Source organism: Myotis yumanensis, unplaced genomic scaffold, assembly GCF_028538775.1.
Source record: "Myotis yumanensis isolate MYYU_CA2020_CCGP unplaced genomic scaffold, mMyoYum1.0.hap1 SCAF_15, whole genome shotgun sequence".
In the NCBI taxonomy this organism is placed as follows: Eukaryota; Metazoa; Chordata; class Mammalia; order Chiroptera; family Vespertilionidae; genus Myotis; species Myotis yumanensis.
The window spans coordinates 29,849,935-29,865,313 of record NW_027223766.1 but is presented as its reverse complement, the minus strand read 5'-3'; the positions used below and the strand labels follow the sequence as shown (position 1 = coordinate 29,865,313).

Sequence of the window (15,379 nt, the reverse complement as noted above, 5' to 3'; positions counted from 1 at the left end):
GGATTGTCTAGCATCAGTTGGAACATGAGGGCAGCTTTCTCTCTGAGGTTTGCAGCGGTTGCCGGGGTTCTGAGAAGCAGAGCCTCTGGGAACAGGACTTAGAGCAGCCATAACTGCTCCCCCCGCCCGCCCTGTTGATCCCGCCCCGCCCAAGCCCTGCACAGAGCCATTTGCCGGATCGCCTCAGGCAAAGGCTAGATTAGCACCTCCGCAGAGGACAGAAGTTTTCCTGGGCAGACACAGCTGATTCTCACAGCCAGTCGGCCTGGTGGTCAAATCCCTCTAGTATTAACTACAACAATCAAGGCTTAACTAGAACAAGACTGCGCACAAAGACCACAAGGGGGTGCACCAAGAAAGCATAAAAAATTCGGAGACAAAAAAACATGACAGAAATGAAGGATATAGAGCTAAAAAATGCAACTTTGAGGGCTTGCAATAAACTTGAGGAGAGCCTCACGAAAACTAATGAGACCCTCGATGCTATGATAAAGAACCAACTAGAAATTAAGCATACACGGACTGAAATAAAGAATATTATACCCAATAGCAGACCAGAGGAGCGCAAGAATCAAGCCAAAGATTTGAAATGCGAAGAAGCAAAAAACACCCAACCGGAAAAGCAAAATGAAAAAAGAATCCAAAAATATGAAGATAGTGTAAGGAGCCTCTGGGACAGCTTCAAGCGCACTAATATCAGAATTATAGGGGTGCCAGAAGATGAGAGACAGCAAGATATTGAAAACCTATTTGAAGAAATAATGGCAGAAAACTTCCCCCACCTGGTGAAAGAAATGGACTTACAGGTCCAAGAATCGCAGAGAACCCCAAACAAAAGGAATCCAAAGAGGACCACACCAAGACACATCATAATTAGAATGCCAAGAGCAAAAGACAAAGAGAGAATCTTAAAAGCAGCAAGAGAAAGAGACTCAATTACCTACAAGGGAATACCCATACGACTGTCAGCTGATTTCTCAACAGAAACTTTGCAGGCCAGAAGGGAATGGCAAGAAATATTCAAAGTGCTGAATACCAAGAACCTACAACCAAGATTACTCTATCCAGCAAAGCTATCATTCAGAATTGAAGGTCAGATAAAGAGCTTCACAGATAAGGAAAAGCTAAAGGAGTACATCACCACTAAACCAGTATTATACGAAATGCTAAAAGGTATCCTTTAAGAAGAGGAAGAAGAAAAAGGTAAAGATACAAATTATGAACAACAAATATGCATCTATCAACAAGTGAATCTAAGAATCAAGTGAATAAATAATCTGATGTACAGAATGAACTGGTGATTATAATGAATCAGGGACATAGAAAGGGAATGGACTGACTATTCTTGGGGGCGGGAGGGGAAGGGGAATGGGAGATGCGGGAAGAGACTGGACAAAAATCGTGCACCCATGGATGAGGACAGTGGGTGGGGAGTGAGGGCGGAGGGTGGGGCAGGAACTGGGAGGAGGGGAGTTATGGGGTGGGAAAAAAAAGAGGAACAAATGTAATCTGAACAATAAAGATTTAATAAAAAAAAAGACTTTGATTTGTAAAGCATTGAATTAATAATGATAATCAATATTAAATTGACACTTACTATGTGTCAAACATTGTGTTAAGCTCTTCACAGACATCATTTCATTTAAGCCTTACAACAAACCTATGAGGCAAATGCCATTATTCTTTCCACTTTACAGATGCGGAACTGTGAGGCTTAGAGAGTTTTATCATTCACTATTAAGAAGTTGCCCAGGATTCAAAGTAAAGTCTTCCCTTTGTTGTGGAAAGAGCAGAGGATTGGGAATTCAGGAACCTGGTTTAGAGCCCCACTTTAGCTATTTATTGGCAGGGCAACAGTCCTGTCACCCTTTTTCAGCTGTAAAAATATAAATAGAGGGATGGGAGTGTAGGGAGAGATTGGAAAAGTTGAAATTAGAGACCCCATGGCCCCTCTAAGCATTGACATTCTATATTTTTTGACTGGGCATAATAGAGTGTTCATTCTGGTAATGACTCTGAATTAAGAGGAATATGGTGACTGATCTGTACTATATACTAAGAGGACAGGCATGTCGCTGAAAGGAAGAGAGACCATTGCCCAATTCATGTTATCACTGGTATAATTCACACACTTATTAAAGGCCCTTTCCTGGCTGTGCTTTTATTCTCTGCTTAAGGAATTATTTGGATTGTTGCCCTTTCTTTGTTAGGAAAAGGAGTGAGAACAGTTTCTCTGGAGAAGGAAAATCTCCCATAAACAGAGGGCTTCTCGGTCTCTGTCTGTTTTAAAACAATTCAGAAAGGGACTTTTTGTGAAGTGTTCTCTTGAATTTTGTCATCTTTCTTTTACCTCACTGCCCAAATATGGTAGAATAACAGCTCTTCTTAGCAGGGACTTGGAGAACATGAAGATTTCCATGAGAACCACAGAAAGGGTCTTTTCAAGCTGCAGAAGGGGGCAGAAAAGGGAGGGGTGATATTATCAGCAGTTGCTAATGTCGGTCTTTCACAATAGCTGGCTCATTTGGGTACAGAGAAGTTGTTGGGGCTTTGGGTAATTTCCTTAATTGGAGATTTTTAAAATGGCCCCTTGGATCATTTAAAGCTCTGTGATATTAGTCCTACCCCTGGGGTTTAGAAGAAAAGTCACAAACATTGAAGTCATGCCCTGACCAATATGGCTCAGTTGGTTGGAGTGTCGTCCCAAACATTGAAAAGTTTTGGATTTAATCCCCAGTTGGGGTGTGTATGGGAAGCAATTGGAAGATGTTTCTCGACACTCTCTCTCTCTCTCTCTCTCACTCACACACACACACACACACACCCAATTCCCCTCTCTCTAAAATCAATAAGCATGTCCTCAGGTGAGGATTAAAAAACAAAAACATTGAAGCTACAACACTAGCTCTGTTGTTTATTAGCTGTGTGGTTCCAGATAATATTCCTGAACCTCCATTTCTCATCTGTAAAATGGAAACCAAAAGCTTTATTTCACAGGGTGTTGTGAAGTTTAAATACAATAATATATATAAGCCACTTAGTCTAGTGCCTGGTTGAAGTCTGATAGATGAGAACTAATCACATTGTTTAAAATAGCAAAGGCTAGAAATCTGAGTTGACAGAAGTAATATTAATATCACAGTGTTCCCTGTTCTTTGGAAAAAAACTTCTACAAATCATTTTCTTCCACCTTGCATGTTTAGCCTCCTTACAGCAAACATGAGTAACAACAGCAACAGATGCTGCATCAATAAGCAAACAGAATGGAAAATAATTAATGCAGTATGCTTGCATGCATGGAAGTTTCATCAGAAATTACAATGCCTTTGATATGAATTCTTCTAGAAGGCAATTTGAGCTTGGAATGGCTTTTGTTGCATTAGCTATTATTTTGTGTACACACTGGAATATCTGCTATCTAGGGCTGGCTGTTATTATTTGTGAAAAGCAGAAACAGGGAGAAAAGATATGAAACTGTGATGGATTAATGAGTGCCTGAAGCATGGACAGAATATTAATATACTATGTACAAAATTGGCCTGACCCAGCTGAGCTCAGCTAATCAAACCTACCTGTATACACGAGGATGTTAATTTCCAGTGGAAAACTGGGAGGGATGCCAATAAATTCTGGGAAAAGGAAATAATATTATACAGATTCCTTCTCAGAGATCTTTGCTGTCCACAGAGCAACCCTTCCTGAAAAGACAATTATTTTCTTCTTTGGTTCATCTTTGAGGATTGCTTGAGCTAGGTCATTTGGCACCCAAAGACCACCACAAAGTTCAGAGAGGGTAGGAGGGGCCTTCCCTTTAAATTCCTGGTCAACCATTTAAATTTTCCAAAAGTTAGTTGACAATTACAAGGTTTGGGGACTTCCAGTTATAATTGCATTGCAAAAATAATAGGAGAGGCAACAAGCAGAGGTTATGCTAACAGGCCCTGGTGGTTCAGCCTTTGAAGTCAGTTTCAATTGATTTTCATGTGAAATAAGTGGAGTAAAATGTTTCCATTTCAGGTTTCACACGTGACATTTAATGTACTGATGTTGTTTCTTGTAAATTTGTTTTAGGCAGTTATTTTATTTCCTCTGTGGAAATCAGAACTCCTCTGTTAAGCTAAGCAAAATAGGGCTTTGAGATGGCTTCTTTATTTCTATTGTTACATTTTTTAAAAATTAATTTAAGCACGTGTTTTTAGAAATAAAAAAATAGGTGCAGAGAGATTAAAGAATGTAAAATACCAATCTCCCTTTCCTAGCATATCTTCCCAAAGGTTCCCCTTTCAAATTTTTTCCCAAATGTTAGTAAAAAACTACAAATTTTATGTATAGACCCACTAATGTGTATATTGTTTGTTACACATTTGTAACATACTGTTCATTACTTTGATTTCTCATTTAACATATCTTAGAGACTTTTCGATATTATTACATACAGATCTACTGTATTCTTCTAACACCTGAAAATTATTCTGTTTTTTGGAAGTACCACAATGTATCTAACCAGTTATTTCTGTATTTTGTTGTTGCAAATAATGCTGTAATGAACAGGGTAAATTCTTTGCATGGAATTTCTGAGAAAAGGGGTAAGTGAATTTTAAATTTTGACAGACATATTAAGTTCCAGCTAAGAGTATTTCAGAGTGCTTATTTTAGGCAGGTATTAAATTGTCTCTATCTGTGTGTCCTCCTCTACCACCTAGTTGAGGATGTGGTATCAGCCAATCTATAATAATAAAAGCATATATGCTAATTAGACCAGATGTCCTTATGGACGATCTTCTGGATGAAGCTGGGGCTGTGAGGGAAGCCCAGGTCCTGGGTGCCAGAGGGAAGCTGGTCCCAGCAGCCAGGGGAAGGAAGGCCTACTCTCGCATGAATTTTGTGCATCGGGCCTCTAGTAGAAAAATAAATAAATGAAGGATAGAAACTTGGGATACAACAAAGTTGTTGTTTTAGCCAGGGTCTCAACAGGGAACAAAAGACACAGGCAGAATAGGATAACTGAAGAAAGAGTCATTTACAGAAGGACTATTTATAAAGATTCAGGTGGATGTAGGGGAAACCCATGGAATCATGCAATAACCGTAGGCCAGTAAACAGTGGCTGTTGTCTCCATCCGTAAGCCATAATGGAGAGAGGAGGGAGCAGCTATTGGACCTCAGAAGGAGTCATGTAGAGGAGTGGTAGCCTTAAGCTGAGGGCCAAGGTATCATAAGAGTTCAATGTTGTTGGGCTTCCCATTGGCTTAGCCAAGCAGAAGCCAGAACACATGCCCTTTGATGGAGTCCATTCTGGTCAGCTTCCCAAGGCAAAGAGGAGGGTTGAAAAGGGTGAAGAGTGGCTCCCAAGGGGCAAAAAACTCAACTCACCTTAATGCAGGGATTACTTCTGTCATCGCTGATTTTAAGAAAAGAATGACCCATCGAAAACCAGATAAGAAGCTGGTTTTTAACACATATACAATTTTTAACACATATATAGGAGCAAAGTCTATTTTTTTTGTCAAACATTAACTTGTTCATTATCTAATTATCCTATTTTGTAAGTTGTCTGAGAGGAGGGTCCATATCTAACTTATTCATCATAATTTCAGCAGAACCCAGAATAGTGCCTGACACAGATGAAGCACTTTACTAATTATTTCATAAATGTATGAATAAATAAATGCCAGAAAGAAATGTTTCCTATTTTTGAACTTGACATTCTATGTTAATATTTAAGACAATTTCTTCTTTTTTTGTTTTGTTTTGTTCATTTTCACCCGAGGATATTTTTCCATTGATCTTTAGATAGAGTGGAATGGAGATGTGGAGACACAGAAAGAGAAACAACAATGTGAGATAGACACATTGATTGGTTGCCTCCCATACACACCCCAATTAACCGGAATCGAACCCGGGACCCTTCAGTCCTCAGGCTGATGCTCTATTCACTGAACCAAGCCAGCCAGGGCCAATTTCTTCATTGTTAATGAATTATTCAGCACTGGTGGTAGGGATTTCCTCCTGGAAAATGTCGGCTCCAATGCCTTTATGAGAGGTCAGCCCTAGAGCTGAAGTCATACTTAGCTCTGCTCTTCCAGTGGGTTCTCCTATCTAGTGATTCACAAGGGGATAGGATTTACCTATATAGGGAGCCTAACTGAAAAGAATTATAGATGTATAAATGGCATTCTAGGTGGTGGGAGGTTTCCATTCCTGCTCTCTCCAAAGTTCACTAAAACTCCAGCTTTAGTCTTAAAAAAGTTGACAAATAAAATTTCATGTATTTGTACAATGTGATGATTGGCTATATGGTTATCACAGACAAGTTAATGAGCACATCCATCACTCCTATAGTTACCTGTTTTTTGTTGTTGTTTTATGTGAGTGTGTGTGTGCCTGATTGCTTAAATCCTACTCTCTTGGCAAATTTTAAGTATACAACATACTATTATTAACTATAGTCACCATGTTGTACTATAAATCCTTAGTCTCCATGTTTTTCTAAACCCTAAATTGATCACCTGAAGCATCTATACATTGTATGAACATCCTTGGTGGAGCCTTCTTTTCTTTTGCTCATGTAAACCTAGATTATTATTCCTGGAAATTTTCTCTGTACCCCCAGTTAACACTCACCCCATAAAAGCAATGGTCACATTGAATTGTCCTTTTTTTGAATGATTGTATCAACTATAAACTTTGGTTGTCTAGCTGCCAGAAGGCTTGGACCCTACCTTGGAATCTACACATAATACAAATTCAATAAGTAGAAGTTGAATTTATTTAGGATATTAACATTCTTTTTCCGTTTTCTAGGCTCTTCTTGACACATCCCTCAACTTTGGAGATGCAGCAAGAAAGTTGATTCTCACTCTTTTCTGATGCTGAACAGAGAGATAAAAAGCAACGTGGTAAGATAAAATAAACTAGGGCTTTGATATGAGAACAACCTGGGCTCACATCACAGATTTGCCATTTCTAGCTTAATAACCTTGAGCATTATTCAACCTCTCTGAGGTCGCTGGGAGAATGTAATAGGATTGCATACACAGTAAATTCATGACATTGACACTTGATAGAATATTACCTTTGCTTCCTCTGTCACCTTCCCCTTAAGGATATCAAAAACTGTTCTCTGGTTAGAGAAAAGACCAGCAGGTTTAAATGGGTGATTTAGGAGCTTCTTGTAACTTAGACAAATGGTATTTGGGAATCAACAGTCTTCTTTTAAATGTTCTTATTCACGGGATGTGGAAACTCAATCTTAGTACTCTTTTAACTAAATAGACAACTGATTAAAATACCATAGGAGGTTATGTATATTCACTCTTCCTTTTTCTATGCAAGCTGGTATTTAAACTTGTTTTAGGAATGTATTCAAATCAATGGATGTTGATGTCTAAATGGTAATGTAACATCTGTGTACCTCTCATTCTCACTCATTTGTGAAATCTTGTCTTGTAGATCAGTCATCAATATTTTATTCATGAGCTAACCAGCCCGCACCTTGGATTGTAGAGCTCATTTCTCAAACCCTGCCTTGGCTGGCCCTGCTATTTCATCAGCCCCTCCAATGCTTCTCTCTCTTTCTCTCTTCCTCGCCCTCTCTCTTTCTCTCTCTGAACTTCAATCATATAGCTTTCTTTAAGTTCTTTACAATTGTACATGACCACTTAGTAACTATTATACATAAAATTACAATAAAAATGATTAAATACATAATAACAACCATCTTACTAACAGCACTAACTTATATCACCAAATTCTGTTCCTAATGTCTCAGGGATCACAGTCTGTGGCAGGTGTAGCCCATCCCTTTGTCCCTGATGACATTAACAGCCTCATCTCTACCATGTTCCCTTTTTACAGGGAAGGGCCTCTGTCTGTCAAACTCTGGCCCTGCAGGGTGACGATGAAGGGAATACATTGACTTCTCTCTCTCTCTCTCTCTCCACTTTCTGATCTTCAACTGGTGCCTATCCCCTATTTGGCAAACTCAAACCTGGAAATCGCAGGGCAAGTGAGACTATGAGACGGTTTGAAAAGAACATCCTGCCCTTACTGGTGTGGCTCAGTTGCTTGGGCATCATCCTGTGCCCTGAAAGGTTGCTGGTTAATTCCAGGTCAGGACACCTGCAGTTTGCAGCCTCAGTTTTCAGAAGGGGGCATGTAGTAGGCATCTGACCAAAGTTTTGCTCTCACATTGATGTTTCTGTCTCTACTCTCCCTTCCTTTCTCTCCAAAAAGCAATTAAAAAATCATAAAAATAAAATAAAATAAATAAAAAGGACAGTCCACCAGAAAAACAAAAGAACAAAAACCAGGGTAAACAGAGAATAAATAATACTGAATGAATCCCAAAGATAGGAGATTGTAGTTTGTGTGCCTGGACATAACCTGGGTGAGACTTCACATTTAGTTTGGCACCATGCCACAGGGACACACAAATCCTTGTCTAGGGGTCAACTGTGGGGAACTAGATCCCAGACAGGGATGGACCTGGGTCTGAAGCCTAGCTTCACCTGCTCCAAGGCCCATGTTGTTATCTGCTGTCTAATGCTGGCTCTTGCTGTCATATACTCAGTAGACAATCTGGTACAGCAGCATTTTTCCCTGCTCTGGTCCCCAAATGATTGATTACTATTTAATTCTAATAGGAAAACCAGAAGGTCTTTTTTATATATTTCACCCAATACATCAATTCAGGAGTAAAACACTGTTGAAATACATTTTTAATATTTTTACAAAATGGATCAGAGACTAAGAGTACTGCCTAACAGAGTTAAGTCCTAATAAGTTTGAAATCTTAGTTTTGCTAAGTTGCACTAGCTGGGTTCAGATTATCAACTTGTCTCTTACTATAATATCACTCGAGAAGACTAGTTGAATTCTTTATGCCTCATATTCTATACCCATGAGATTGGGTTAAAATAAGATAACTGTTAGGATTCACTATTTTAGTATGCCTAAATTACTTACAAGAATGCCTGGCATATATTAAAAATTAAGGACTCAATAAATGTTATTGTTACATGTCTTAGCTAAAATACCTCCTGTTTTTGTTTACAAAAGTTTCAGTGGGCACCCATTCTATGAACAGACCTATAAGAAATGATTTTTGAATTGGGAGGAAAACCAGACCAGTCTATATAATGTGGTGCTTGGAAGATGGAGGGAGTCGTAGAGGTTTGGGTTATATTAACCCAATTTATTGTTCCAGACTAAAAAATTATATTGGGGTTGTCACAAATTCAAACTGGCCGGATTGGGATGTGAGATAGGCAAGAGGGGGGAGAAGAATTTGTTAAATGCTACCTCCAGCATTTGTGATTAGTATGGCAATTGTTCCCTATTTGTCTATAATTGATTAATTATGCTTTCAAATTTTTGTTTCTTCCTAGTTTTACGTGATTTTTGTTTGTCTTGTAAAAATAATTCTTGTCTTCAGGCATTTGCAGTAGGAAGCAGCCCAAAGACACAGTTTCAATTGCTGGCACCACTACTTGCTGGCTTTGGGACACTGGGTCCCCTCTCTGAGCCTTGACTTGCCATCTGTAACATGAACCTAGCACATACCCTTTCTGCTGCCCTCATAGAACATTATGAGGACCAAATATGCTACATGGGTATGCCAGTCAGAGTCTTGTGCAAATGTGAAGAAGAGAGTTGGTACTCTAGAATATCCTCTGAGATAACACACTACAGTTGTTATGGACACTGATGTTGGGTTTCACATATCCAGTTGGCCCTTGGACAAAGCAGGTTTCAACTGCACCGGCCCACCTATACTCATGGTTTTTTTCAATAAGTGGTGCTTCTTGTCCTCTGGTTTCATATCTACAGATTCAACCAACTGCCAAAAACTGTGGTTGAATATATGAAAATAGTGAGCCATCACTGGTTGAATTTGTGGACACAAAGGGCCATCTATAGTTAAGTTTTGGGGGAGTCAAAAGTTATACACAAATTTTTGACTGCATGAGTGTCGGCATCCCTAACCCTCATGTTGTTCAAGAGTCAACTGTATTTGGGTTTGAATTGGGGCTTTGCCACTTACTAGCTGTGCAGACTTTGAGTAATTGACCTTTTGGAACCTCATTTCCTTCATCTATGTAATGGATCATTTTGAGGATTGGTTGAGATCTGTGTACAAACTGCTAGTGCATTAGCAAGCTCTTAGCTCAGTAAGCTCTACTTATTAACTCTTCCTTATACTGCAGCTTAGCTAGGAATGCATCACAGTAATCAAATGAAGAAGCAATCTTGTGCCTAAAATTCACTCCAAAGAGTCATAACAGAAGAGAAAAACCCATGTTTCTATTTGTTTCTCTGGCTCAGCAAGATGACTTGAGGAACTCTTGAAATGTTAGAGTTCAAACAAGCAATATGAAAAGATAAAACTGCCCCAAATTGTGCCTGTAACATTTGCAGAAAGCAGATAAGCTTTATTGCTTATCATTTAAGAGGGGAGATTTATTAACCTAGAGAAGGATCTGGAATTTATGATAAATTCTCTTTGTGTTTCTTACCCAACCAGTTTTATGTTTTTAATAGTTTCACACCTTTTAAGTTACATGGACCATGTAACACTTTCCTACCACTGAGTCTTTCCTTTCAGAAGACACATAACAAATTGCAAGGTCTTGCAGACACCCAGAAACAATAGCAGGAAGCCAGAGAATTTGCCTAAAAATTGAGGGTGAGTCAAATAGGAAAAAGCCTTGGTAACCAAGAGCAACCAGACAGCGTCTAATGTGACTTTGCCACATAAAAGACTCTGTTATAACAAAAAACTCACCAGTATCCTAAGTTGTAGAGTTTTGCCAAGAACACACATTTCCTGTCTGTCACTGAACTTACCTTCCAAGTTGCTATAACATTATGTCTCTGGTGTGACTTTCAATATAGATAAACAATTCTACCCTTTTAAAAAAAAAAAAAAAAGAAAAAGATGTTTATTGATTTTTAGAGAGAGAGGAAGGGAGAGGGGAAAAGAGAGAGAGAAACATAAAAGTGAGAGTGAAACATTGATTGCATGCCTCCTGCACACTCCCTATCGGGGATCCAGCTGGAAACCCAGGCATGTGCCCTGACCAGCAATCCAACCAATCGGCAACCTTTTGGTGCAGGGACAATGCCCAGCCAACTGAGTCACACTGACCAAGGCCAATTTTGCTTTCTTTTCAAAGATAACATTATCAACGGAATATTCCAGGCTGAAAATCTGGTTATTTCCTTATTTAATATTTATTGAAATTTTGTATGTTTTCATAATTGACCTCTCTTTATAAATGCATGTGGGTACATATATATGTATGTCTATGCACACATCAACATACACATGTTGAATAGGAATTCTAGACCATTAGAGCTGGAAGGAAACTTAATGGTGACTTAGTCCTCATCTAATAGATGCAAACAGTGAGTCCAAAAGAGGGCAATGATTTACTAAAGGTCCCACAGTTAGAGGTAGAACTTTGACTATCAGATCTTTTTCTTTCTATTCCTTTTAATGTTTCCACTGTCTAATGCTGCCTTTAAAAAAATAAAAAATAAAATAAAAAATAGAAACTAATACCTGAGTGTACAGGGAAATTTTTCCTATTATGGATGCTGGAAACATTAAAGCTAGGGACATCACATGTCCTAGTTGCCAAGAATAGTCCAGGTTTGCACCTGTTGTAATAATCAATAGCACCCCTATCCGCTTTCACAAATGTATGGTTTGGAAGATAATTTATATGGTCACCTTCATTAAAGCACAAGTTTTATGTTGAATGTAAAGATCCACATTTTATTTGCAAAGAATCTGAAGATACATTCTAAAACTTGGCTTCCCTTAAGGAAATACACAAAAACTATCCTAAGAATTTGGGATTTAAAAAGGGGGCGAGCAGGGGATACTATGTACTTGAAAATAAACAAGACCACATGCAATGGCCACAGTTGAGCTGACCCTTGCCAGAAAGACTCAAGCACGTATGTGTGGCTTTACAAGATGTCTTCAATGAGAATTTTGGTCCTGTTTTTATTTTTGTTGGTTTTTTAACCAACAAAATGAAAGTACATGAAAAAGTAAAGCTATACTGTGGCTAAAAAAGACCGGAAGTGTAGTTGAGACTCAAATTCTTGTCTTAGCAAAGTGTGACCTGAGGTAAGTTGCTCTTTATCTCTGGGTTTTATCATTTCTATCGCCTACAAATTAAAGGGATTGAATGAGACTATCTCTGCTTCTTTCCAGCTCCAATTTTTTATTCCTATAGACTTGTTAATACATATCCATAATTTTATCTTTTCCCAGGAAAATGTATTACCTCCCCCTTCCCCCACCAATTAGTCCCAAGTTCTCAATGATACAAGTATTTCCTCAGAAATTTCAGAAGGTAAGGTAGGCACTGCAAAGAATTTCTCCTCCTGGAATTTGCCTGTGGCATTAATACAATCTAACAACATAAGGTCAGAAGGAAAAAAAGTCCATCTCTCCATCCTGTTGTCTTGGCTGGGAGAGATGTCACTTGCTTGTCTCACATTTTTATTTTATTAACTCAATGGCAAACTTAAGACTCTGCCTGTATGTTTGGAATAGATAAATGCATCATGGCCAATCAGTTCAACCCTGCTTTTCCACCCAATTGGTTGAGACCACATCCTAGCAACTCTTGTTGACAATAGAGAAAGCTAAAACGGTGGGATTAGAAATGCTATAATCCTATTTGATGGCATAAATAGACCCAGTTTCATTTTTCCAGCCTTGATTGCTGAATTTTAATGAGAAGTCCAAAGGTCAATTGTTTTTTGACCTAGTGTCTGAAGAGAATACTGATGCTAGGGAAAGTTGATTGTATAATTCACTCTGCACACACAGCAAATTGGCTTCTATTTATGGAGAACGTTTTTTAATTAGTGCTTGAATTGTGCATTAAAATTGGGCATCTATAAATAGTTAACAGATGTGATATTTTATATCTTAAGATTCACAACGCCTTTCCCCCCTCATTTGATGAATTCTAACCCATAGCTCTCTGTTTACATGTTTGCTATTTTGGTTCTGTGTAATTCTAGAAATAACTAGTTTCAGACAGTTATGGTTTAGTGAACGCAGGGAATTGCTTTAGCTAAAATTGTTGTTGCTTGTTTCTAAAACTCCTACAGAATAAATCTACAGTCTTTGGAAAAGCAGAAGTTATTTCCAATGACACATACTATTTGTTGAAAATTTACGGTAGATTGACTCATGCATCTTTGCATTGTACTTAGATTAAAATACTATAGCTTTGGTTGAGGGCTAGATGTGTCAGTGGCCTGGCTGTGGCTTGATGGTTTGTTTTGATAGGACAGAGAAAGTTTACCTAATTATAGGAGGCTCATTATTCGTTCTAAGGAGGAAAAAAGTCATCTTGACATTGATTTCTTCTGGAAATGAATCATGCTGTTGTATAACTTTTAGCACCACTGTCTGTCTCCAGCTATGATCTTTTTCTTTTTCTCTTTTAGTTAGTGTGAAGTTTGTCATTTCAAATAATGTCTGATGTCTGGCCCCAGGCTATTTGTGGATTTATCCTACCCAACATGTGTCACTCATCTGGGTTTAGAATCCGCAACCTTCAACATAGCAACCTCTTTTTATTTTTTCCTTGCTTTATTGGTGGCTGTGTACAGATTATAATGGGCTCTCTCAGTACGAGTGTGATTAATGGTGGGTATCATAAGTCCATAGATGTACAGTAAATTGGAATTCTTGACATGAATTTATCATCCAGATAAATATTGGTTGCATCTTATTTCAACGGTTGCTTTGCCCATATTTTATGGGGGTCAACCCATCCTTTTAATGGTACCTCTTAAAAAAAAACAATAGAAAGTCGAAACGTTTGACCCCACACATCCCATCTCTAAATTGAAGCTGGAGATGTCAGAATTCTTTTAAATATGGAAAAAAAACCTTGATTTTCAAATAATTACAATTTTTATCTCAGCCTTTCATGATATGATTTTTATGTGATACTTGCTTTAATTTCTTGTAAGCAAACAATTAAAAAATGGATTCAAGTATGTTGCCTATTTAGGAATCAAGTTTCTTTTCATTTAAGCCTAATCCTGAGCCATAGACTATCTTCCTAAGACTTCATGGGCTAGTCAGTGGCCCCAACACATATTAAAAACCATAGAGTTTTCTACCTCATCCTTAGCTTTAGTATGAAATGACTGGTGTTAACTTGAATGTCAAGAAGTCAGCCAAGAATGTTATGAGTTCTTAGGAACAGCATTTTTGGGAAGCCCCTAAATGCTGACTTAACTCCCCTAAGTAAGTAAACATGCCTACCCTGGACTATTAAAAAATGTATTTTTTGGGGGGGATGCTGTATATATCAGTAGATGTTAATAGATTCCATCTCAAAAGAGATAATACATTTTTATCACAAAGAAGCAGCCACCTTCAAATAAAAGTGTATGGGTCAGTGTACAAGGTAAACATTTTGGGTACATCCAAGCCTTGGTGAAACTGGTTTACCACTTTGGCTCTCTTGCCACATGGGTAGTGGATCAGGCAGCCAAAAAATCATGGACTCATTTCAACTGTGGAAGTTCAGGGCACAACTCCAAGCCAAAAGCGTGGCCATGGCCAGCTGTCTCAAGCCTCTGTGTGTACTCAGTAACCAATAGTATGTTACAACATATGCTCTGTCAAATCCAGCCATTAGCCTTCTAAATCAGGGTAGGAGAGTCTTTCTTTCATTTGGTGCACCAGCAAGGAAGCGCATCAATTCAATGATAGGGATCAGGAAATAGAAAAGACAGAGAAACTAAAGATCAAAATACAATTTGGTCTTTCATTTTCAGGCTCTTAGTAGTAGTCGACCCACTGTTGTCTCCTTATAGAACTAACATATATGTAATATGTACATGCAGGTTTTCCAACCCTCTCCCCATCAGTTGGAATGTTAGAGTTTCCTTTCTGAAAAAGGTGCAAAAATAGGATATATTTACTCTTTTAAACATAAATCCCAAAGAGGTATTTGTTCATTTCTTTATTAAAACTCTCCAGTTTTCTATATTTTGCTGTAAGACTATGATTGCCTAATAGAGAAAGACTAAAAACTACTAGGATAAAACACAGTTCTCAGCAATCATACAAATAAAAGGAATATCTGAATTGCCTTCACTTATTAAAAGAAGAGAAATATCAGGAAAACAAATTTATGTCATAAATGTTAGAAAAATATAATTTTCGAGGTAAATTCTAGAGTTTGAACAAATGTAATCTATCTCCATGTATATACCCATCTACTATAGGATAAGAACCACCATTCCATATAATAATCCCTAATCCTTGGGTGCTCAATCAAAGAGAGATATTAATTTTAAGATACTTATTTACTAAGGCACAAGAA

The 15,379-nt window shown here is 38.1% G+C and overlaps 1 protein-coding gene across 7 annotated transcripts in view; it reads left to right on the top strand.

Annotated features, from left to right (window-relative positions):
* The window catches only part of COLEC10 (collectin subfamily member 10), a 289,303-nt gene that overhangs the window by 222,722 nt on the left and 51,202 nt on the right, over window positions 1–15,379 (top strand). For all 7 annotated transcript variants that reach the window (XM_070392752.1, XM_070392751.1, XM_070392749.1 and 4 more), the window contains one exon: window positions 6,804–6,898. The gene's annotated coding sequence lies outside the window, so the exon portion shown is untranslated. The remainder of the gene's footprint in view (window positions 1–6,803; window positions 6,899–15,379) is intronic.